The sequence below is a fragment of the Neofelis nebulosa genome, chromosome 15 (assembly GCF_028018385.1).
Source record: "Neofelis nebulosa isolate mNeoNeb1 chromosome 15, mNeoNeb1.pri, whole genome shotgun sequence".
In the NCBI taxonomy this organism is placed as follows: domain Eukaryota; kingdom Metazoa; phylum Chordata; class Mammalia; order Carnivora; family Felidae; genus Neofelis; species Neofelis nebulosa.
The window spans coordinates 54,991,883-55,016,085 of NC_080796.1; the positions used below are offsets into that span (position 1 = coordinate 54,991,883).

A 24,203-nucleotide genomic window follows, 5' to 3' on the forward strand; every position below is an offset into this window, starting at 1 on the left:
TAGTATTGTAGTTGTGTTGTGTGGTGACAGATGGTAGCAACATTTATGAACATAGCGTATTGTAGAGACTTGTTGAATCACTATGTTGTACACATGGAACCGATTTAACATTGTGTGCCAACTATACTTTGGTAAAAAAGGAAGTATTAGCTCCACATAATTATGCTATAGAGTATCATGGATTTTTATGTTCTTCCTCAAAAAATCAATGTGTTCTCTCATTTCTTTTGCTATAAAACCGGTTTAAGTATTTTTCTCAGTGTGACAACAGTTGATCAAATTTTCATTGAAAAAGTTTAGGCTAAAACAAGAAGCGTTGCCAAATCTCACATTTTCAGGATTGACTTAAGCAATTTCCTGGTATGAGTCAAGGTTCAGTCAGAAAAATAAATGATGATGGTGTTTCAGAAAGGAATAAATTTAATACAGTGAACTAGTGACTTAAAAATACATAGTGGGGTACCTGGGTGGCTCAGGCGTTTGAGCATCTAGCTATTGATTTTGGCTTAGGTCATGATCTCATGGTCGTAAGATCAAGCCCTGCTTTGGACTGTGTGCTGACAGCGTGGAGCCTGTTTAGGATTCCCTCTTTCTCCCTCTCTGCCCCTCCATTGCTCTTGCTGTCTCAGTCTCTCTCTCTCTGAAAAAAAAAAAACATAGGAGGGCTTGGAGGAGCAGTGATTATGGGAAACACTCACTATTACTCAGTTTTATCACTAACCATGAAAGGATTAGGAAGGTCCAGGAATCACAGGGATCTCCCACTAATGATCTCAGCTCACCACTGCACCAGATAAATCACTTACCAAGGGTCTGAAGAAGCTACAAAGAATCACTTCCATTGGAGCCCATGAAGTCTCCTTACTGGACAAAAAATAATGATTTCTACTTCTTTCAAACTTTGTGACCTCTGCTTAGTAAACTCTAACCCAGAAATCTGATTTCAGGGGATTCTTGGAAATGCATTTTCCTAGACCTCCAGTCACTTTGATACGAGGAAAGCAAGAAAAAAAATAAAGGTGCACATTGGTTGTTCTCAAAAAAATAATATGCAATACAGTCACTCCTTTGGCTATTAGGCATCCATATAGATCCTACTACGTATATTTAAATTTTAAAACAACAATAAAAATAACCTCCTTAAAAAAATCTCATTGCATATTAACATAAATAATATATTTTAATGAAATAACTGTATTTCCCAGATAAAAATTTAGTGGAAAGAGTGGCAGTGTTTTACATTTTGCAAATCTAATACTGGCCTAATAGAGGACAGTTGGGTTGTCATATCCATTTCTGCATTCTATCATTTGTGATGTGTTGCTCTGGTTGAAGAAAATGAAGAAAATCCAGGTTTGCACATATATAGGTAGCTGAAAAGGGAGGAGACTTTATAAATAATTTTGAATAGTTTTCTTTGAGACTATACCTAAACTCAGTAAGGAGTAATTACTTCAAGGTTAACTGTAATGTGGAATCTGAAACTATATCAATAAACTTTTCATTACATTGAAATCCTTTGGTGTACCCATTGGTCTATTATATAACTTAAATGCAGTTTTTACCCATGCATGATTCTGTAATGATGCATGGGGCATTTGGAAAATATTATGAATTGTGCAGATCTTCCAAATGTTGATGAATTTCATTATACTATGTCATGAAATTTCACTGATACTACTCCCAAATTCATCAGAAAAGTCTGTATATTGGAAAGCTGGCAAGCTAATTGAAGCTTTCGCTTGAAGCTTAAACTGTGTTATTGGCAATGAATACCGTCAGTTGTTTTATGTGACAGGCTCACTTTGACCATTTTTGAGGAAATGTCAGCCATATATCCAAGTTTAAGTATTGATGTTAGATTTCCAGTTACTCTTTTCAGAAGAAGTGATGTTTCCTGAACATGGTATAGTTCAGCTCAGAACTCAAACAGTGGCACAAATGTTTTCCTCATGACAACCATCATACTTTGCTGTACAACAGAAATGCTTTATGTGTACTTCCCATTTGGTCTCACAGAGTATTATGTACTCAGAAGTTTAGATTTAATAATAATAATTTTTTGTGCTTCTGTGAGGATATTTTTAAATGAAAGTGGATGTATTGGCATTGAACAAAATGACCATTATACAGCTTGGTACCACTGCCTTGATTCATTCTAAATTGCCAGCTGTTAGATCCCTCACTGTTCTGCACACTCAGTACAAAGGTCAACACAGTGAAAATGGTAAATAAGCTCTTAGTCTTGTTATTGAAATGGCTGTGACCTCGATTGGACCCACTGAAAGGGTCTTGGGGACCCTTAGGGTCTGCAGACCACATATTGAAAACGGTTAAAGCATTCAATGATACATTTGACATAACCAGCACCTAATCACATTTTAGTGCTCAGTTCAATTTTTGAGATCCTTGAAAGTTGATAGTTTTGTATTCTTAATCTCAAAAAAATAGCTTATTGGACAAAATTGTATTTTGATGGTTAAAAATGTCCATTAAGTGATTGAATGCCTACTTTTATCCCTTTCCTGAAAATCCATTTCCACGGTGAATATAATTCATAGAGCAACAGACAGAAGACCGCACTCTCTGAGCTCCATTTGGTGAAAGATAGTGGGATCAGACAAAAATAAAAGTTGTCATTTAATATACTATTTATAATGATATCTTAATGTTTATCAAATTTTCTTCATTGATTTCTGAATTCTTATTCCTTTAAAAAAAAGTGTTTCAATTATTTATTGAGTTAGATTTATTGAGTTAGACCTCATTATCTGGTGAGATAGGTTATTTTTGTGCAGTGAGTATATCTTACATAGAGTAGGAATTGGATTTTTTAAAAAATTTTATTTATCTGTTTTGAGAGAAAGGGAGACAGAGAAAGAGAGAGAGAGAGACAGAGAGAAAGAACACAGAGGAGGGGCAGAGAAAGAATCCCAAGCAGCCTTTGCACTGTCAGCACAGGCCTGATGTGGAGCCATGAGACCATGACTTGAACCAAAACCAAGAGTCCAACACTTAACTGACTGAGCCACTCAGGCACTCCATGACTTTTTTCCTAAATAGTCACCTGTGTTTCTCCCTTACTAGCCACAGGGAAGGATTTTACCGGGGTGCCCAGGAAGATCTCTTTTAGCAAATTTGTTTACCTTTTCTTCTTTCCTGGAAAGTCCATTGGCTATTCATTCTTTGAAGCTGCCAGCTTCCTTCCGACCCTCCCGTTTCTCCTCAGGTGTGTTTGCAGAGCACTCAAATCTCTCTTGTTCTCTTCTGCTTGTAGAAAATAAGCCTACAGACCCTTATTTATTTTTATATATTAACTAAAAATCAATATGGAAGATATTAAGAATTGAAAAGTCAATTCAATCATCCCGTCTTCCTTCTGTCTTATTTGAGCTGAATTGTTTCCGTTACATATGTTCTGTCACCTGGGTTCTACCACTATTTCTCCACAGTAAGCCCAACTGGTATTCACTGCCTTTACCCTTCATTTTAGATTTTTTCGGTTCAGGTCTTGAACATTTTTTAAATCACACATTTAATTACCTTCCATTTTTTCCATCTGCTGTGGACTGTATTGTGTCCCCCTCCCACCTGATCCCCCTAAAATCCTAAATACCTAAAATGGTATTTGGAGGTGGGGCATTTGGAAGGTAATGAGGTTTAGATGGAGTCGTAAGGGTGGGGCCCCATGATGGGATTACTATCCTTATGAAGAGATACCAGAGAACTTGCTCTCTCTCCACAATGTGAAGACACAGAGAGAGAGTGGCCAGCTGTCAGCCATCCAGAAAGAGAGCTTTCACCAAAATCTTCTCATGCTAGCACCCTAATCTCAGATTTCCAACCTATAGAACAGTGAAAAGATAAATTTCTGCTGGGTCAAACCAGGCTATGACATTTTGTTATGGCAGCCTGAGCTGACTGAAACACCATCTACCTGGAAAAATTTCTATCCGAGATCAGTTCAACTGCCTACTTTTTCCATGTTCACACTTGATGGAGCTGTTGAGCAAACTGAGATTTCTAAAGGACTGGTAACACAATTTATTTCTCCTTATTTTAGTACTCTCCAGCAGCCCTCTAGTCAGAACAGGAGAAGTTCGTGGCAATTGTGATCCTTTTTTAGTCATTTCAAACTTTTGTCTCCACCTCCCCCCTCCCTCCTCCCCCCTCCCCGCCCTTACTCACACAGAGGAGAATTGCTTCTTCTACCTTACTGGAGGGACTGCAAAGAAACACATAATATGGAGATTCTGGATTCATGTCTTTGACTCTGACACTTGGTGGTTATGTGATGCCGGACAAACTGTCTTCTCTGAGGCATTGTTTTTGTACCTGCAAACTGGGAAGATATTATCAATGTCACAGGAAATTCTGAGTGTTAGATGACCTCTAACCACCCTGGTTGAGATATAAAATATAATCAATAAATATTGATTACTATATTTGTTCATATTAAGAAATGGAAACCACTTTGCTGGAATTCTCTCAGCTTCTTGCCACTGCACCTTTAAAATTGTTCATATTTTTGTTTATTCTTTCCTTCTATTACAGTGTAATAAGTCCTTCCTCAAACTCGTTCCTCAGCTGCACTCTGCCTTCATGAGGTCCTTGCTCTATTAGTTATACTTACTTATCTCCTCTAACTTCATATTCTTCCTCCATGCTGCATATTTCCCATTAACCTTTAGACCTAGACAGATTTCTCTCATATTTTAAGATAAAGCTATTGCTTTGTCTCTCATTATTGTGCTTTCTCTCTTTCTTCAAACCATTCACTTTCCTGCATTTGGCTAATGGCTCGCAACTCAAGATTCATCTAGAAATCTTTCCATAATTCCTGCAATCTGGTTTAGATGCCTTTTTTTTTTTTTTTTTTAATGTCATCCTTTAGCAAACTGCTCCTCCCTGTCAAACAAAGCACATGTCACGTTGGAATTGCCTCATTGCTTCTCTGTGTCTCCAAAATACTGCAAGCTCTCTCAGGGCAGGAAACCTATATTTATCCTATTTATTACTGTGTCTTTGATACTGTGCACAGTGCTTGGGATATAGTAGGTATTCAATGACCATTTCTTCACTGAATAAAGAGAAATAGACATAAAGCTTAAGGAAAAATAACAAGAAAAGCTGAAAGTGTTAGAGATATTTTAAAATCGTTGTCTCGACTACTTACTGGCTTACATATTATCCTGAGGCTCTGTTACAATTTGTAAGATATATTTAGAAAGTTAACAAAGTAGAGATTTGATGCTACAGAGGCTTAATGTTAATCCTTGTGTAAAATATAATTTAAGAGTAATTAAATGGTCAGTGCACTTTTGAACTTGCTGAATTGCTTCTCCATTTTTTTGTCTGTAGTTAGACTTAATTCCTCTCAAGGGTAATAATGGTAAAAGGCCAGAAGTTTGTGTAAAGGCTTTACTTTTCTTTTTTTTATTGACACTACTATTCTTGAAATCCTCATATTCTGAATGGAACCAACTTTACTTAAAAGGGAATTTGGTATGTTCTGAGCATGGCACAGAATATATTGATGGTGTTATAAATCTTAGACCATTGAACGACACAATAGTCTCCTAAATGAGACACCAGTCACTCCCACTCCTTTTGTTTTATCATAAAGACTGGAAGGGCTACCAACAGGAAGCATCTTGGAGAACGCAGTGTACTAGTTTGGCTCATAAGATTTTATGAAAGCTGTGCTCTCTGAGTTAAATTATATTGCCTGACTCCTAGGACACAGAGGATGTCCGATAGCCAATAAAATATTTTAACATTCTTTCAGTCATGGTGACTGCTTCCTTTTTTGAAATTACGCCAGTCACAAAAGGCCATGATGACTACAATAAAAAAAGGGGTGGGGTTGACAGGTGTGTGTAGCCACAAACGGAGAGCTCTCTCTGCCTTTATTCCTGGGGCTGGACCTTAATTATTAAGACTTTTCCAACATTTAATCATTAATAACCTCAAAGTCAAGGAAAACCCCTCTTCTAATGCCTTTCTAGACGTTAGAAAGAAAACACAGAAATGCTATATAGCTTGATCAGTACCCATAAAATGCTTTCTTGTTCAAGTGGGTAATTTATAATTCAGTGATCCACATCTCATCCCAATCTCCACTCCTACCAGATACTCTGATAATACCACCGTCCATTCTCCGGGGCCACATGTCCTTTCTCCCTGTCCTCTTGAGAAAGACTGAAGGAAAAGAGACATGTGATGCCTTTTATTGTGTTGCATGTGAAAGTTGCAAAGAAAAAAACAAGCAAAATGAACAAACCAACCAATCAAAAAGGCTGGCCTGATGGTCACCGTCTTACGGCATTTCCTCACAGTTATTCAGCCAGACTTGAAAATAAAATCAGAGGAAGATTAATAGTTCTTTTTTATTTAGTACAATATTTGAAATAAGGACATATTATAGTACTTCTTTTTTTTTTTTTTTAATGCTTATTTTTGAGAAAGAGAGAGAACAAGTAAGGGAGGGGCAGAAAGAGAAGGAGACAGAGGATCCAAAGTGGGCTCCTCACTGACTGCAGACAGCCTGATGCAGGGCTTCAACTCACAAGCTGTGAGATCATCACCCAGGCTGAAGTCGGACACTTAACCGACTAAGCCACCCAGGCGCCTCTCTTTAATACTTTTTCTAAACTGAACACTTCTGTGGATCAAATTAAGCGTTAAGCAGGGTTCCCAATTTGCAACCCATGGACTTGGATATAAATGCATGCCTTGCTGGTAACATCAGTTTTTGTATATGTGAACAAGTGTGGTTTTCTTAGGCGATTTTATCAGATTGCACAGGGAATTGAAGATCTGGAAAGGATTAAGAATTGCATATCTCTGTATATAGAAATATATAGATATAGCTATAGATAAAAATATAGATATATCTTACCAACTATATTTATAATGTAAGTATATATGTGCATCTATATATGTGTGAATACATATAAATACATACAAACATATACATGCTTACAATATTTGCACATATGCATATAATATACACCAACACTTAAAGTTATTGACATTTAGAAATGATCAAAGGTTTTACAAAAAGAAGATGCTGAATATATTGAACATTTCATTCTAAGGAAACATAGATCATAACAGAGGTCACTAGGGTGATAAATTGCTTAGGGAAAGAAAAAGAGATACAGAGATGTTTTGTAGTAAAGTCGAAACACATGAAAGAATGAATAACATCAAGATCTTTTGTATAATTTAATTTTTCTTTTCATTTTCTTGATTTTCCTCCTTGGTTTGCTTTTCCCAAAATGACTATCAGTATATGGTTATGTCAATGTTAACAAGAGATGCACTAAGCACAATTAATTTCATTAATGTCTTCTCATCACTCATCATGGGCACATATATTACCTTAGAACTAAGTCAGAACTAAAACAGCTCCAATGTAATGCGATTCGAGATTTAATGCTTTCCGTGCTTCATAGGTACATAGACAAAACGCTTAGATTATATTCTCTGTTAGAAGGGGCAGAGAAAATCTAGCATTTTCCTCATGAAAACTTTAGTGATGGGTTCCACAAACACGGTTTTGAGGACCTAAAATGTGGCACTGGAGTTCTCTAACTCTTTTACAGATGGCTCCAATTCCTTTTGGCCACGATTTGGATTTAGTCGGGCAAAGTCAGCATTGCACAATGCAGAGAAGATGTACTTTAAAAGAATCTCTAAGCACAGTTTTGTTCACAGTCAGTGATGCACTTTAGCCAGCAAGTGTTTAACTTCTAACTTAATAAAATTACCAAAATGTGGATCTTAAAATAGAGAGGTATTTAAGAAATGTCTCTTTGGGGAGTGATTGCTATCAACGGCATGTAAAGCACAATTGGAGATTGCAATCGTACTTACTGTAAAAGAGCATCTGCTCCTGGGCCTATTAATCCTCTTGCTTATAAAAACTATCCAGGCCCGAGTGCACACGTGGAGGGGAGGGAGGCAGAGCCCGCTCGCTGCTGGGAGCCTCAGGTGGGGAGGAGGCCAGGGGCAGTGAGAGTGTCTCTGAAAGCTACTTTAGGGCACTAATGTCCAGCATCTGTTTGCTAATACTGTTTTATCACTCTGCTAGGCCATATCCAGCTTATTCAATCTAACATAGACAATGAACATGAAATCTTTAGGGTAGCTAAGGACATTTCCTAATGAATATAAGAACCTTAGAAAGGGAAATGATGATAATGGATGCAACAGTGCTCTTTGAATCACTAGACCAAGTAAATTGGACATGACATAATAGCTTCTTGTTCTTGCCAGAGACTCACTCTGGCTCCTCAGAGAGGAATTCAGTCATTTCTATTTCGGTCAACTCTTTATCAGCTGTTTGAATCATTTGATGAATAGCTCCAGTGAATATCCTAGGGCCTGGAATTTTTATGAATAGCATAGGGTGCTTGTCTATGTAATAGAAGAATTTCTTCAAAAAAATTTTTTTACATTTATTTATTTTTGAGAAACAGAGTGAGGCAAAGTGTGTGTGGGGGGCAGGGGCAGAGAGAGAAGGAGACACAGAATCTGAAGCAGGCTCCAGGCTCTGAGCTGTCAGCACAGAACCTGATGCGGGGCTCGAACCCACAAACTGTGAGATCATGACCTGAGCCGAAGTTGGAAGCTCGACTGACTGAGCCACCCAGGTGCCCCTGTAATGGAAGAATTTCTAATGTTTTGGCTAAACATATTTTCCTTGCCAAATCTCATATCCAGAGTTAAGTGTAATGAAGTGATGGGCCCAATTGGATTCTTTTGATAGTTGCCTTCATTTTCACCTTTATATTTCAGTAGAATAATACCAATGAAAGCACAGTGGGGCTAAAGCATACCACCAGTTTCTACTAAAATTGGTCCTTTTTTTTTTCTAAGTAATCTCTATGCCCAACATGGGGCTTGAACTCACAACCCTGAGATCAAGAGTCATATGCTCTACACGCTGAGACAGACAGATGCCCCAAATGAATTCCTTTTTTAAAGTAGGTGATGCTGTTTAAAAATTGATATTCAACCTTGTAGAGTTTAAATTTTGCATTTAATTAATAACAATAATTAATAACTAGTTTTCATATAATGTTTATTTTCAGCTGAAGTTCTAAATGTTTTACATCTAATAATTCATTTAATTTTCACAAAAATTCTATGACGTAAAGACAATTAATATCTCTGTTTTACAGATTTGAACCAATGCCCCAGAATCTATCTATGCTCTTCAGCACTATGCTGTAATACCTCTCAAAAATTTATAATATGAATTAGGATTATTTAGTGTTGCTGATCAACTATGTGGTAACATAGAGGAAAGATTTAAAAATGCTTGTTTCTGGGAGCCTGGGTGGCTCAATCGGTTAACATCTGACTTTGGCTCAAGTCGTGATCTCACGGTTCCTGAGATCGAGTCCCATATCGGGTGAGCTCCAACCCTGCTTCAGGTGAGCAAGAGCCCCGCTTCCAGTAAAAATAGAAAAAACCCCAGGAGCCCCATTTTGGGTGAGCCCTGCTTTTCTCTTTCTCTCTTCTCCCCCCCCCCCCTTTCTGCCCCTCGTGGGATTCCTCTCCCTCTCTCTCTGCCCTTTGCTCACTTGTGCCCCCCCTCAAAAAAAAAAAAAAAAACTAAAAAAAAAAAAAGAAAAAATGTGTAATTACTAAAAACAGCAATTGGTATTGAAATCTATTGATATTTAACTCTATTATTGATTATGCTTAATTAAACATGCTTAATGCACTTGACCTTATGGTTTCTTGAGGCTATGAGGACTATAGAGATGTGCTTGGTTATGCTAAGTAAAGAGGCTTTTGATTAAGAAAGAATAGGAGGGGCATCTAAGCATCCTATTCTTGGTTTCAGCTCAGGTCAAGAGTTTTTGTGAGTTCAAGCTCCAAGCTCCGTGTCGGGTCGTGGGCTAACAACCCAGAGCCTGCTTGGATTCTCTCCTTCTCTCTCTGCCCCTTTTCTATTCTCTCTCTCTCTCTCTTTCTCTCTCTCTCTTTCTCTCTCTCTCTCAATAAATAAATAAACTTTAAAAAAAAAAAAAAAGAAAGAATAGGAAGTACTGGGTTGACCAGACCTGGGGGTTGGAGGGGGGAAACAGAAAATAGCTTGAACAGCTGCATATTCAGGCCCACATTCAAAATAAACACTAATTCTGCAGTCATGCTCTAGGGAGAAGTGGAACTTTGCTCAGCATTCAACACCGCTCTGGTAGCAACCTGGTTCTCTGTGCTGCCTCCAGAAAGGTCCATTATTCTTTCTTCCTGAGCTTTGCTATTTTATGTCCCAGTTCATCTCTGTTTCAACTGCTTTTACTTCTGCTGCTGACTCTAGCTTTGCATGTTTCACGTTCGAACTCTTCAAGAGAGAGCATTTGTGTTAGTTGAATTGTCACCATCCAGTACAGAAGCATTTATTATGGACAAAATCCTGTGACCTAGGGATGGCTGCCTTAGGGTCCAACACCCACCCCTGCTCCAAACAGCTGTGCCCAAGACTGAAATGTATGCATATGAAATTCCTAGGCCGATTCCCTCCAAAGAGAGCTAACGGCAGTTAAACATTCAACACATTGTGTCCAAATCATAACTCTGTGTATTTTCCCCTAAATTATGTAAATGTTAGCCTAAAAACTTCCCCCAATGAAGCTAAATATCCATTATATTTAATAAAGTTTTTGTTTAAAATGGATAAAAGTAGTATTTTCTAAACATAATTAAGGAAAAATTATTAGGTAAGTTCAATTTGAAGAAATATTATACAAATCCATATAAATTTAAATATACATGACCAACTTCCTAATCCTTATACTTTTTTCTTACAGAGATTGAAGAATTGAGAGCAGATGTATCTTTCATTGATGAACTAGAAGTTTAATATTGAAATAAATTCTTTTAAATAAGTCTTCAGTCGTTTGGTTCTGTTGCTATCAGTTTCTTTTTATTTCACTGTTAATAAAAAAAAGCAATTACTCTGTAATTTCTTGGGTAGCATGTGCCTTTCAAACTTAAAGACTGTTGGTACAAGTAATAAGATATATTACACTGAAAGGATTCTGTTCCTGTGGATGAATGTGTGTCCTTCTATGTGTGTTACTAGCTTGACTTAGTGATGGCACTTCGCTGATGGATTATTCACCTAAGCTTTCCCCACTATCAGGAATCTTTTATCCCTGTATTCTTGTGACAGTTTAATATGGCAGACCTCTGCACTGATCCTCAGACAGTAAAAGTTCTGTTGGGAAGAGAGAAGGAACTAAAATGAGAATAAAAGCGAGTTGTAGTGAGCTGAGCTTTCTCAGAAAACTGAGACACCCATGTCTGAACATTTAAAAAATTTTCTTTCTTTTGCTACAAGATGATCTGTTTTGAAATAACAGGTTTTCTTTTATTATTATTATTCTTGAGGTAAAATTGGTCTATAATGTTACATAAACTTCAGGCATACAACATTACAACCCGATGTTTGTATATACTACCAAGTGATGATCACTGTAAGTCTAATCACTATCCATCACCATTCAGTTGAGCCCCTTCACTGGTTTTAACCACCCCAAAACCCCTCCTCCTCTGGGAACCACCAATTTATTCTCTGTATTTATGAGCTTATTTTCATTTTGTTGTGTTTGTTAATTTGTTTTGTTTTTTTAGATTTCACATGTAAGTGAAATCATCTGGTATTTGTCTTTCTCCATCTGACTTACTTTACTTAGCGTAATATCTTCAAGTTTCATCCAGGTTATTGTGAACAGCAAGATTTCCTTCTTTTTTTATGGCTGAGTAGTGTTCCATTGTATGTGTATATCTGTGTATCTATGTATCTATCTATCATCTATCACATCTTCTATCCATTCATCCATCTTTGGACACTTAGATTGTTTCCATATCTTGGCAATTAATTGTACACCATGCTGCTATAAACATAAGGGTGCAGATATTTTTTCAAATTTGTGTTTTCATTTTCTTTGTATAAATACCCAGAAGTAGAATTATTGGATCACATAGTTCTAATTTTTATTTTTATTTATTTTTAAAGCTTTTATTTTATTTAATTAATTTATTTTTTAAAGTTTTTATTTATTTATTTTGAGAGAGAGAGAGAGGAAGAGAGAGAATCCCAAGCAGTCTCTGCACTGTCATCATGGAACTCCATGTGGGGCTCAAACTTACAAATTGTGAGATCCTGACCTGAGCCAAAATCAAAAGTCGGATGCTTATCCAGCTGAGCCACCCAGGCACCCCTAGTTCTATTTTTAATTTGGGAGAGAATCTCCATATTGTTTATCATAGTGGCTGCACCAATTTACATTCCCACCAACAGGGAGCAAGAGTTCCTTTTTCTCTACATACTCTCCAACACTGGTTATTTTCTGTCTTTTTGGTAATAGCCAGACAGTCTAATAGGTGTCAGGTGATACCTCATTGTGATTTTGATTTGTATTTCCTTGATGATTAGTGATGTTGAACATCTTTTCATATGCCTGTTGGCTATCTGTATGTCTTCTTTGGAAAAATGTCTATACAGATCCTCTGTCCATTTTTTAATTGGGTTGTTTGGTTGTTGTTTTTGTTGTTAAGATGCATGAGTTCCTTATATATTTTGGATATTAACCCCTTATTGAATATATGAGTTGCAAACATCTCCTATTCAGTAGCCTGTTGTTTCATTTTGTTGATGGTTTCCTTCACTGTGAAGATGCTTTTTACTTCGATGTAGTCCCATTTGTTTAATTTTGCTTTTTATCACCCTTGCCTTTGGCATCAGATCCAGAAAAACGTCACTAGGACTGATATCAAGGAGCTTACTGCCTATGTTTTCTTCTAGGAGTCTTATTGTTTCAGATCTTAGATTCAAGTCTGTAACCCATTTGCATTTCATTTTTGTGAATGGTGTAAGACAGTGGTCTAGTTTCATTCTTTTACATGTGACTGTCCAGTTTTCTGAGCACCATTTATTGAAGAGACAGTCCTTACCCTATTGTATACTCTTGGCTCCTTTGTTGTAAATTAATTGACCATATATGTGTGGGTAAATTTCTGGACTTTCTATCTATTCTGTTCCATTGATCTGTGTGTCTGTTCTAAATATAGTATCACACTGTTTTGATTACCATAGGTTTATAGAACATTTTGAAATTAGAGAACGTGACACCTCCAGCTTTGTTCCTCTTTCTCAAGATTGCTTTGACTATTTGGGGTCTTAAGTGGTTCCATATGAAGTTTGGGATTATTTGTTCTATTTCTGTGAAAAATGCCATTGGGATTTTGATAGATGTTGCATTGGATCTGTAGGTTGAATTTGACTAAAATGGACATTTAAACAGTGTTCTTGCAATCCATGAGACCAGACTATCTCTCCATTTATTTGTGTCTTCTTCAATTCCTTTCATCCCTGCTTTATAGTTTTCAATGTATGGGTCTTAGACCTCCTTGGTTAAATGTATTCCTAGGTATTTTATTCTTTTTGATGCAATTGTAAATGGGATTGTTTTCTTAATTTCTCTTTCCAGTAGTTTATTATTAGAGTATAGAAATGTAACAGATTTCTGTATATTGATTTTGCATCCTGCAAGTTTATTGAATTCACTTGTTAGTTCTGACAGTCTTTTGGTGGAGTCTTTAGGGCTTTCTATGTATAAAATCATGTCATCTACAAATAATGACAGTTTTACTTCTTCCTTTCCATTTGGATACCATTTATTTCTTTTTCTTGACTAATTTCTAGGACTTCAAGTACTGCGTTGAATAAAGTGATGAGAGTAGGCATCTTGCTTCTAAGAGTATAAACAGGTTGAGTTTGATATTCTGTATGGGTTTCTCATTTGTGGCCTTCATTATATTGAGGTATATTCCCTCTATACCCATTTTGTGAAGAGTTTTTCTGGTAAATGGATGTTGAATTTTGTGAAATATTTTTTCTGCTTCTATTGAGATGATCATATGATTTTTATTATTCATTTTTCCCATGTGGTGTATCACATTAATTGATTTGTGTATGTTAAACCACCACTGCATCCCTGGAATAAATCCCACTTGATCATGATGTATGATGCTTCTAATGTATTATTGAATTTGTATTAGTTTTATTGAGAATTTTTACATCTATGTTAATCAGGGATATTGGCTTATAAGTTTTTCTTTGTGTATGGTGTCTTTGTCTGGTTTTATTATTAGGGTAATGCTGGACTTATAAATTGAGTTTGAAAGCATTCTCTCTTCTCCAATTTTTTGGAAGAGTTTGATAAGGATAGGTATTACATGTTTGAATATTTGGTAGAATTTACCTGTGATGCTGTCTGGTCCTGGACTTTTGTTTATTGGGAGATATTTGATTACTGATTCAAATTCATTGCTAGCAACTGGTCTATTCGGATTTTCTATTTATGATTCAGTTTTAGAAGATTGTATGTTTCTAGGAATTTATCCATTTTTTTCTAAGTTTTCCAGGTTGGTGGTGTATAATTGTTTGCAGTAGTCTCTTATGATCTTTTGTATTTCTGTGGTATCACTTGTAACTTCTTTTTAATTTATGATTTTATTTATTTGAACCCTTTCTCTTTTTCTTGGAGTCTAGCTAAAAGTCTGCTAGTTTTGTTTATCTTTACAAAGAACCAGCCCTTAGTTTCATTGACCTTTTTTGTTATCTTTTTAGTCTCTGTTTCATTTATTTCTACTCTGATCTTTTATTTCTTCCCTTTAATGGGTTTTCTTCATTGATTTTCTTCTTCTTTAATCTTTACTTGATAGTTGGAATTGAAGCTCAATATGTTATTTTTTTGCTACAAATAATTTTATTTTATATCTGTCATTAAAAAATTCTCCAGCATATTTTACCTTTTGTGAATGCAAAACCCTATTGTGTGGTTTTATTCCCCCGCCGATCTCTGGATATGTGTTGTGAATTGTCTATTATACTAAATTCTGGCTTAACTTTGGTTCCAAGTAGCTTAGAGATAGCTCTGTGCTACTCATTAGTGGAAATGTTTTTAAGCCCATGGTGGTAGGTGAAGGAGAGACTCATAAAATATTTATAAAAAATAGAATAAACTAGATTCAGAGTGGGAAGTATGGCACTCAAATGCACCACAACTTGAGGTGAGTCACTTAACCCCTCAACCCTCTGTTTCTGCACCGGCAAAAGGGTTATACTACTATTTGTCCTCAGAGGTGGCTGTGAATTTTAAATATTAATATGATGTTTGGTACATTTTGCCATTTCTAAGTCATTTGAAAATACTATTATTATTATTTTTTGGATAAATATAATTCCCTAAGAAATAGAAGCTCCATTAGCTGAATAATACATTATTGGGAGAGAAATAGCCCAATAATACAGCTAACATATAGATAACTCATCTTTCATTTATGGTACTATAGAACATCAGACTATTACAGACAGAAGGGGTTGATATAATATAGTATATTTAGGATTAGAACCTAGGTGTCTCAGAGGTTTCATGTAGGTCCTTGGGGGACCAGAGATGTAATGGAGGAAGGAGGCAATTTAATGGGATTTGGTATTTCCCTCCTCTGTTTTCCATAAAAGAAGTTCAGCTTTGTTTTTTATATATTTTTGGTGTGTCTCCAAAATATTTTAAAATATTTTGCCAAAAAATGTTTGAAGATCACTAATGATAATCAACACCCTCATTTATAGATACAATCACTATCTCCAAATCATGTTTGCCTGTGATTCTAATTGCTAAAAGAGCTGTAGAGTAAAGAAAAAAATATACATATAGTCAAGATCTTAGAACAATGTTTTCAACCTTGGCTGCACATTGCAATCACCTTGAGAGATCTAAAAATCTTGAAAGCCCAGGTGGTTCCCCAAACCAATTATATCAAGTCTCCACAGGTGATTCCAATGTGCAGCCAAAGTTGGAAACCACTGGCTTGGCAGGAGGGAGAGGTGACTTTGACTTAAGTTGATAGGGAAGTGTGTATGGAGAAAGTAGGCTCTGAGTATGATTTGACAGATGGGCTAAATTTTGATGGAAAAAATGGAGGAATTTAGGTGATATAATCATATTCATTTCAGAGAATAAATAGGAGTGAATGGAGATAGAAAAAGAGAAAGAGAGGAGAAAATAAGTATAAAGTGGCATTATGAATCAGAAATTACTTCACATGTCAAATTTGGGCTTTATCATTTATTACCTGTGAAAATATGGCCAACTTAATCAGATAAATCTCTGTTTCTTCATCAGCAAAATGAAAAAAGAAAAGGGCCCACTGATGAGGTTTAATAGAGTCTACATGAGAAAATTAAAGCACTTCTCTCAATATCAAGTTATAGAAAACTCTTAATCTTTGTTGACCATTACCATCATCCTTATTACCAACAGATAGCATTGAAAGTTGAAGACTGCCACTCGATTGCCTTAGGGAATCAGGTTGGGCCCAGATTGCGGAAGGCCTTGAATTCCAAGATGAGCAGACTTTTCTTTTTTTCCTGTTATTGGAGCTTCAGTTTTTGAGCACAGGACCAAAGCAACTAAAATAATGTGTTAGATGTGTATCGTGGCAATGTGCTGGAATGATGGAAGAGAGTGGAAAGCTGGGGCTAGGAGACTGCTAGGGAAGGTGTACTATAACCCAAGGAGGCTCCTAGATTATAGCAGTTGGAATTTATGAGAAAAATTTATGAAAGAGATATTGTTCAAAAAAATGAGTAGAGACTACAGAACAGAAACTGATTTGATTTCTAGGACAGCAGGGAAATCTGAAAGAAAAAAAAATAGTCGAAGTGACTTTAAGCTTGAAATAGTAACAGAGGAGCCAATACCTAGTTTGGAAGAAAAGAGGAGGAGTTCATTTTACACCTTTTCAGTCTGGAGTTAGGGTAGAACCATTAAAAAAAAAGGGGAGCAGAGAATTGAAAATGTAATATGGATATCAGGACAGGGGTCAAATATGACAATGGAGTTTGATAGTCACTCATGGAGAAGTCATAATTGATGGTGTGAGAATAGCTGAGATCTCAAAAGAGGATTGTAAAATTAGAGGGGCAGAAGATTGTTCAAATTCCATAAGTGATTAAAATTCACCTTTACAACTACCAACACCCCCTTCCCATTCTCCATTTCCCTTTCCAACTACAGTTGACCTCTGAACAACATGAGTTTGAACTGCACAGATTCACTCATATGCAAGTTTTTTTTTTTAAATAAACACAGAATAGTACTGTAAATGTATCTTTTCTTTCTTACGATTTTCTTAAAACATGTTCTTTTTTCTCTCTTTATTATAAAAATACAGCATACAATACACATACAAAACATGTGTTAATCAACTATATATGTTATTGGTATGGCTTCTAGTCAAGCTGGCTATTAATATATACCCCCTCATTCCCATGTTGTTCAAGAGTCAATTTTCCTCCCGTCAAACTATCTCAAAAGCCTGTTGTTTCAGTCACAGGGACGGGCAATCACTATCCCTCATTCTCTTTCACACACTTGAGATTTTGCATATTGTTTCCACTCACTAGAATGTTCTTCCTTTCTCCCTGGCTACTCTTATGTTCCCTTCCAAACAGAGATCACTTCTTTTTCCTCCTCTTTATAGCCTTCCTCATTCTCCCAGTCTTTTTATTCTTTTGTGTTCTATTAACACCGTGTCTATATTTTTATAGAAATTTAAGCTGAATTGTGATTTTATGTTTATTTTGTCTCTCTGATTAGTGAGTTCCCATTATGTTATGTGATTAATTACAGATGTTTGATAAACTCTTGTTGAATAAGTGAATAAGTATTTCTCTTGTGTCTACTTCAATACTCATCTATATGCTGTAAGCCTCTAGGGAGGATCAGAAAATGTATAGAAGTGGTATGCTTTGTAGCAAAGGCTGGTGAGCACTGCTGGTATTTGGTGCCTAAATCTCAGGAATGCTAAATATGCTGCAATGTGTGGGATGCTGTTTACAGTGAGTAACTGTTTCTTTCCCAAATGTCTAAAGGGGCACCACTATAAACACTGACCTAAACAGTGCTAAGCAAATAGTAGCTACTAGCAAGTATGGCTACTGAATGGGTGAAGGATCCCAACCTGAGGGGCAAGATCATGTCTGAAGTTGTTTTCAAGCACCGTGGGGCAAGAGAGAAAAGGATAGAGGGGAGGTGGAATAGGGGGTTCTAAGTAAACTGAGCTCTTCTTTTGACACTATTACTTATTAAATTAAACCAGAATGCTCTTTTTCCCCCCTCAAATGTAAATAGCACAATTTGATCAAATATTAGAAAACACTGTTCTAGAGACTTCACAATAATCAGCTACATATTTAGATTCTTAATCCCTTGACAATTGCATGAAGTGGTGGTCAGTATAATTTTTAATGTCCCCAAAAGAGTAATCTGTCCCAAAGAAATGTTTTCTTACTAAAATTGTGTTGTATCCTTATGACATATAATTATTTTATATATTTTTGCTGTGACAAAATTGAATTGCACTCATGTCAGATGATACTGAAGAGCCAAAGCAAAGCAAAAAAAGAAAAAAAAAAGTTTTTCACTTCATAAGTTGCCTTAACTTGGGTAGGGTCATAGATTATTTAATAGAGAGTCATGATCTGTTTTAGAGTTGCTTACCAACCCTTGTCAGACCTGCATATTTACTATGGGGGTTCTTATGGGACCATTTCTTACCCATTCATTTATGACTCTTTCCAAGCTCAAGGCAACTGTTATTCTCCATGGTCAAGTCATTTAGTAAAACCACTCTATGACCCGAAGCTGGCTATTTCTAAGGAGTTTATCATTTCTCTCCTTCTGTAAGAGGAAGCTGTTTTCTTGAGCTTTATGAGAAGTGGGATGTGGAGTCCAGTGGTGTGCTTCTACGTGCCATCAAACTCCCAAGGTCTGGAATGCACATAAATTATCTGCCTCCTAACAGGGTAGTGCCAGTTTTGATAATGGGAATCAGAAAATTTACACATATTAGGCAAGAAAAATGGTTTATTGTAATAATAAACACTTTCTTCAGGATATATCTCTATAGTTTTCCCAAACAGATGAAATCATTCAAAGGGTCACCTACACAATCTTTTATTTAATTATGACAGAAAAGATGATAAAGATACGGACATGGGTCCACATTTATTAAAGGCACTGTATTATACTTATTTCCATGTCTATTCTAGTCTCTCCCTCAAAAAAAATCCCCAAAATTAAACCCCTTGAAAAAATAAACACTATTTGTTTTTTAAACATAGTGACTAATTATATTTATGATACCAATGTAATGCTTAATAGTAGTTGTTAAACAGATGCTTAAGTATAGTATTTAAAAAGTTTCCTACAATGAAATTAAAAAAATGATCAATTTATTAGTAGGATGTCATATGGAAATGAACCACAGGGTGGCACCAGAGTACTTGAAAGTAAGTGCATTACGTTGTACCTATTACAAAACAATGATGGGGCTACTGTTCTTTTAAAAAAATATTTTTAGATTTTTATGTAAATGACTCAATAAAAACATGATTAAAATTTAAAATTTAAAATATTTTCTGGGTACTATTTTGTTCTTAAATGTGAGAGCTCACTGAGTAAGCATTTTAAGGAACAAAACTGTGGATCAAGTCAGAAATGGAAGGCCAGAGAAGGTATATGTAATAAAGAGCATTCCATGGGCTGGCAAAAATGGCTACTTTGCTCTAAAGCATGCAAAATACATAGAAGTATCTATAGATATGTATATATACATATATACACACATACCATTTATTATGTATATTCATATTATATATATGTTGTGTATATGTATGTATACATTATACATAACATATGGTGTGTATTAGACATGTGTATCTACTTTATCTATTTGAGCAAACTTCTATGTATCTATTTATCAAAGCAGAATATTTTTTTCAAAGGAAGTAGGCTGGGCTGTTTTGTGCCATAGTGCCCTTTCTCGAACTGTTCTCTGTCTCATGTTCTTTTCTAGACTCCATGCAGAAACCCCTTCCTTTATAAAGCACTTCCCAACATCACTCCCAAGGAAAACTTGTTACTTGCTTTATCGTTTGTGCCCCATAGTTTCAGTACACAATTTTATATCAGTATCTGTGCCTTGTAAGCACGCTTATTTACTTTACTACCTACTGTATTTTTTTTTTTTTAATTGTGACTCATTTAAGAGAAGAATTGTATCTCATTTGGTTTTCGCCCCCAGAGCCTGGCACATAATAGAAGCCTAAGAAATGCTTCATGAACAAATGTCAGACATTTTATGGTGAGAAAATGTGATGCAAAAAAAATGCACAGAACAGAGACTATACTTTAAATTGTGGTTTAAAATGTCAACATTTTCTGCTGACAATCACATTTAATCAATAACAGTGATCATGAATTTATAAATTCACATTATTTTACTAATATTAATATAAAAATTATCGTTAAATGGTAACTATTCTTCCTGTATTTTGGAGTATGGGGTTGAAGATACTGAAGGGGAGCAGTATTTATCACCTCAAAATATGTCTCTTTGGCATAAAGATTATTTTGAACTTATTATTTTTCAGAAATACTACACACAGGACAAACTGAAAAACCAAGTAGAAGTTATCCTTTGAAAGAGACATTTACATTTATAAGGGAAATTTCCATTTTTAATGGTGTCTCTCTTTCTGTACCAGGAAGAGGAGGATGAGTAAGTCTCTAGAAACTTAGATGACTGGCTCACCACCTTCCCCAATCTTCTTTAGTCTTCAGCTTCAAATGGCATTTAAGGTGCTGGCTTGGGCCATTTAGGAGAGTTACTCAGTTTTCTTGGGGTCTCCCATGTAGTCCAGACATATATGTTATTAAATTTCTGTTTGTTTTTCTTCTGTTAGTCTGTCTTTTATTATGGGGCGGGGGGGGGGGGGGAGAGTCTCAGCCAAGAACCTAGAAGGGTAGAGGGAAAATTATTTTTCCTACCCCACAAAGCTAAATTGAATAGATATGAAGACTAGACAGATCACTGTTTATGTCAGCCATTTTGCACATTAACTTGTGCCATGAAACTTTTTTACCTCTCTATTCACTGCATCTATAAACCAGATCAATTAAAACTAGACTCAACATTGATCCTTCCATATGCTGGTTGGCACTCCTTCAGCAGCTAGGAGTTTAGATTTCTAATTTTTTTTAAACCCCCTGTTTACAAACCTTCTGCTTATTTTCAAATAATGCAGCAATGCTAAAATCCTGAGCCAACAAGACTTAATTTTCAGAACCAAATGTTCAGCTAAATAAAGATACAGTATCTTGGAGATATGTGGATTAATGAATACCTTTGTGAGTAGTTTAATGTCTTTGAAGAAAAGAGTTTAAAATAATTAAGTTTGCATTATATAAAACTGGAATAGCATTTTCAATGGCAATGTTTGGTGAAAACACACACACACACACACACACACACACAGCATTTTAATTTCTGTTTTTAATAGTGGAAAATGGAGTTGACCAAGATCTCATTTCTGCTACATACCAGTACACTAAAGACACACATGCGCATTCACACACACACACACACACCTCAGTCTTCACTAATTAAGATCTTTAGTGATTTGAGATTAAAGATATGTGATAATGATGCATTCTGACCAAACACAAAGGTCTCCCAAGATGTTCACTGGGCAAACTGAAGTAGCATAGAATCTGGGGACTAGTGCTCTAACTCTGTCATTTTCTTAGATTTTTTTCTATTCTTTTCAGATTAAAAAAAAAGTAAATGTGAGCTTTTTGAGGTAGAAAATCTAGAAGAGATAACAATATTTTCTTTTAAAATGCCATCCGTATTTTCGCTAGTACTATGGACAAAACCTGTTTTTTATTCCTCAGAACTTCAAATGTAAAATTTGTATATAAAATTAAAAATTATATAGCAGAACCTTAAAACTATGCATGTAAACCATTCCTCTAAATATGGATAACTTCAAGTGTGACATATTTCATATCAATTTCAATTTATTTTAGTAGCAACCCTATGCATGCTTTCTTCTGTATCTTCCTCTTCCTTCTCCCACATAAGAACATATATACTTATTTTATTTATTTCTTCCATACTTTATGTAATCTTTTAGAATCTGTTTTCTGTGCATGATTCATGGATCACTTTGATGAACTATGTTCACAAATTTTCAATCCTTCTATGTTTTTTTCTTTTATTAGCAAGGTGTTGTAGATATCTTACTTGTAGGATAGAATACAAATGGGCGATTTATAAAGGTGTCCTCTCTTTCATTTCACTACTTATTGTTCTTTCTGCCTATATCATTCCCTGGTTTTCTGATTAATACAATGTTAGGCACCCAGTGGCCACTTATTGAATGCTTGATTAATGAATGAATGCACCATTTGCCATTGAATTACAGATTTTGAGAAGAAAGCAATTGCTACATATACGTGTCTTGACTCCTTATTTTGCTTATAGAAGTTTCAAAAACAGAGGTTATTTCATGTATTTATATCTTATTTCAGCACTTAGCAGAGTTTTTTACCTGTAGTATATATCATAGTGCTGTTTTCAAAATGTCTAGTTCTGTAATTGTGGTAGTACCATTTATTAGCTGCATTAACAGTTCTTTAAGATTCAGTCCCCATTTTCCCATTGTAAAATGCAGACAATAATGATATCCAGCTAATTGATTTCTTTTGATAATTAAATGAGATAATGTGACAAAAATACTTAACATTACTCTTCCTGCCATTTATTTCTGCTTGATACACCACCCTTAGAACTCATTGACACAAAATGGGAAGTATTTTATTATGTTTATAAATTTGGATGGAGAATATTGAAACCAGCAGCCTGAGCTTGGAAGACTCAGATAGCTGAGAATGCATCGAATGCTGAGGGTAGAATAATATGGAGCATACTTTACTGACATATCTGATTGTAATGACCTGAAGAATAGGCTCCCCTGTGGTTGTTCACTGGAGCTCCTTCATATAGCTTCTCTATGTGACTTGTGCTTCTTGGAGTGTGGTGACTGGGTTTCAAGAGGGAGAGTCTTTTTAACTTTTTTTTTTTTTAACATTTATTCATTTTTAAGAGACACAGAGATAGAGCGCAAGTGGGGAGGGGCAGAGAGAAAAGGAGACAGAGTGAAGCAGGCTCCTCTACTTTGTCTTCTATAAAATGGTTTTTTAAAGTTTATTTATTTATTTGAGAGAGATAGAGAGTGGGATAGGGGAAGAAAGAGGGGGACAAAGGATACTAAACAGGCTCTGACCTGTCAACACAGAGCCCCAGGCAGAGCTTGAACCCATAAACTGTGAGATTGTGCCTGAGCCAAAGTCAGACACATAACCGACTGAGCCACCCAGGTGCCCCTCAAGAGGGAGAGTCTTAAGAGGAATGTCTGGAAAGCGAGTGTTCTAAGAGAACCATGTGGAAGATGGTTAGTTTTTCTTACTTAGCTTTAGTTGTCACACAAAGTCACTTCCTCATGTTCTTTTGGTTAAAAACCGGCCAAAAAAAACCCGGCCATTAAGTCCAAACTAGATACCAAGAAAAGATGAATAAGAGTCCACTTGGGAATGGGCAAAATCACATTGCAGGAGAGCTTATGGGATAGAAGATGTTATTGCTGTCATCTTTATTTAATGCAATCTGTCTATATAGTGCTTGACATATACATTTTTTGATCAAAAAAATTTGCCATTATTGTAAAAGGTATTATATCATTATGATGTATACTTATAATATTTTTGCATTTGTAGGATTAGCAATGGTCTCTGATTTAGTGAGCACTCTGAGTTCAGCACCTGGGACAGTAACTCACAAGGTTGGCTCTCAATCATTATTAGCTGAATGAATATGAAGGATTTGATGACTGAGCTAGTTCTACCTTCTGATTATACTTTTCAATTCTTGACCTCCACTGCTTCCTGACAGTTTTTCCTGGAATGAGCTACAAGAGTTTGACCACGAAGATGACTATAGATTCATGATTCTCATAGAGAGTGACTATAAATGGTAACTGGTTCTTGGCTGTGTGTTCTCCCTTCTCCTCACAAAAACACTGTGGAATTGGGATTGAGAAGAACAGAATGCCCTTGTTTAGACAATTTTTTAATATGCGTGTAAGGCAACTCCAATGCTTTTGCTGGTTCCTCTCTTCTCAACTTCCAACTAGAGTACCCCAGCACTCAATTCTTGTACCTGGTGTGTTTTCTACCTAAACTGTCTGCTGTTAGTGAGCTCATCCA

The 24,203-nt window shown here is 35.9% G+C and overlaps 2 long non-coding RNA genes across 3 annotated transcripts in view; one reads left to right on the forward strand and one right to left on the reverse strand.

Annotated features, from left to right (window-relative positions):
• The window catches only part of LOC131496343 (uncharacterized), a 368,341-nt gene that overhangs the window by 269,720 nt on the left and 74,418 nt on the right, over positions 1 to 24,203 (forward strand). The gene's annotated exons all lie outside the window — the stretch shown is intronic.
• Positions 1 to 24,203, reverse strand: part of LOC131496344 (uncharacterized) — a 92,108-nt gene that overhangs the window by 25,960 nt on the left and 41,945 nt on the right. Inside the window, exon 3 of one of the 2 annotated variants that reach the window (XR_009254447.1) lies at positions 4,189 to 4,342. The exons of the other annotated variant lie outside the window; for it this stretch is intronic. This is a non-coding gene — a long non-coding RNA (uncharacterized LOC131496344). The remainder of the gene's footprint in view (positions 1 to 4,188; positions 4,343 to 24,203) is intronic. 2 annotated transcript variants of the gene reach the window in all.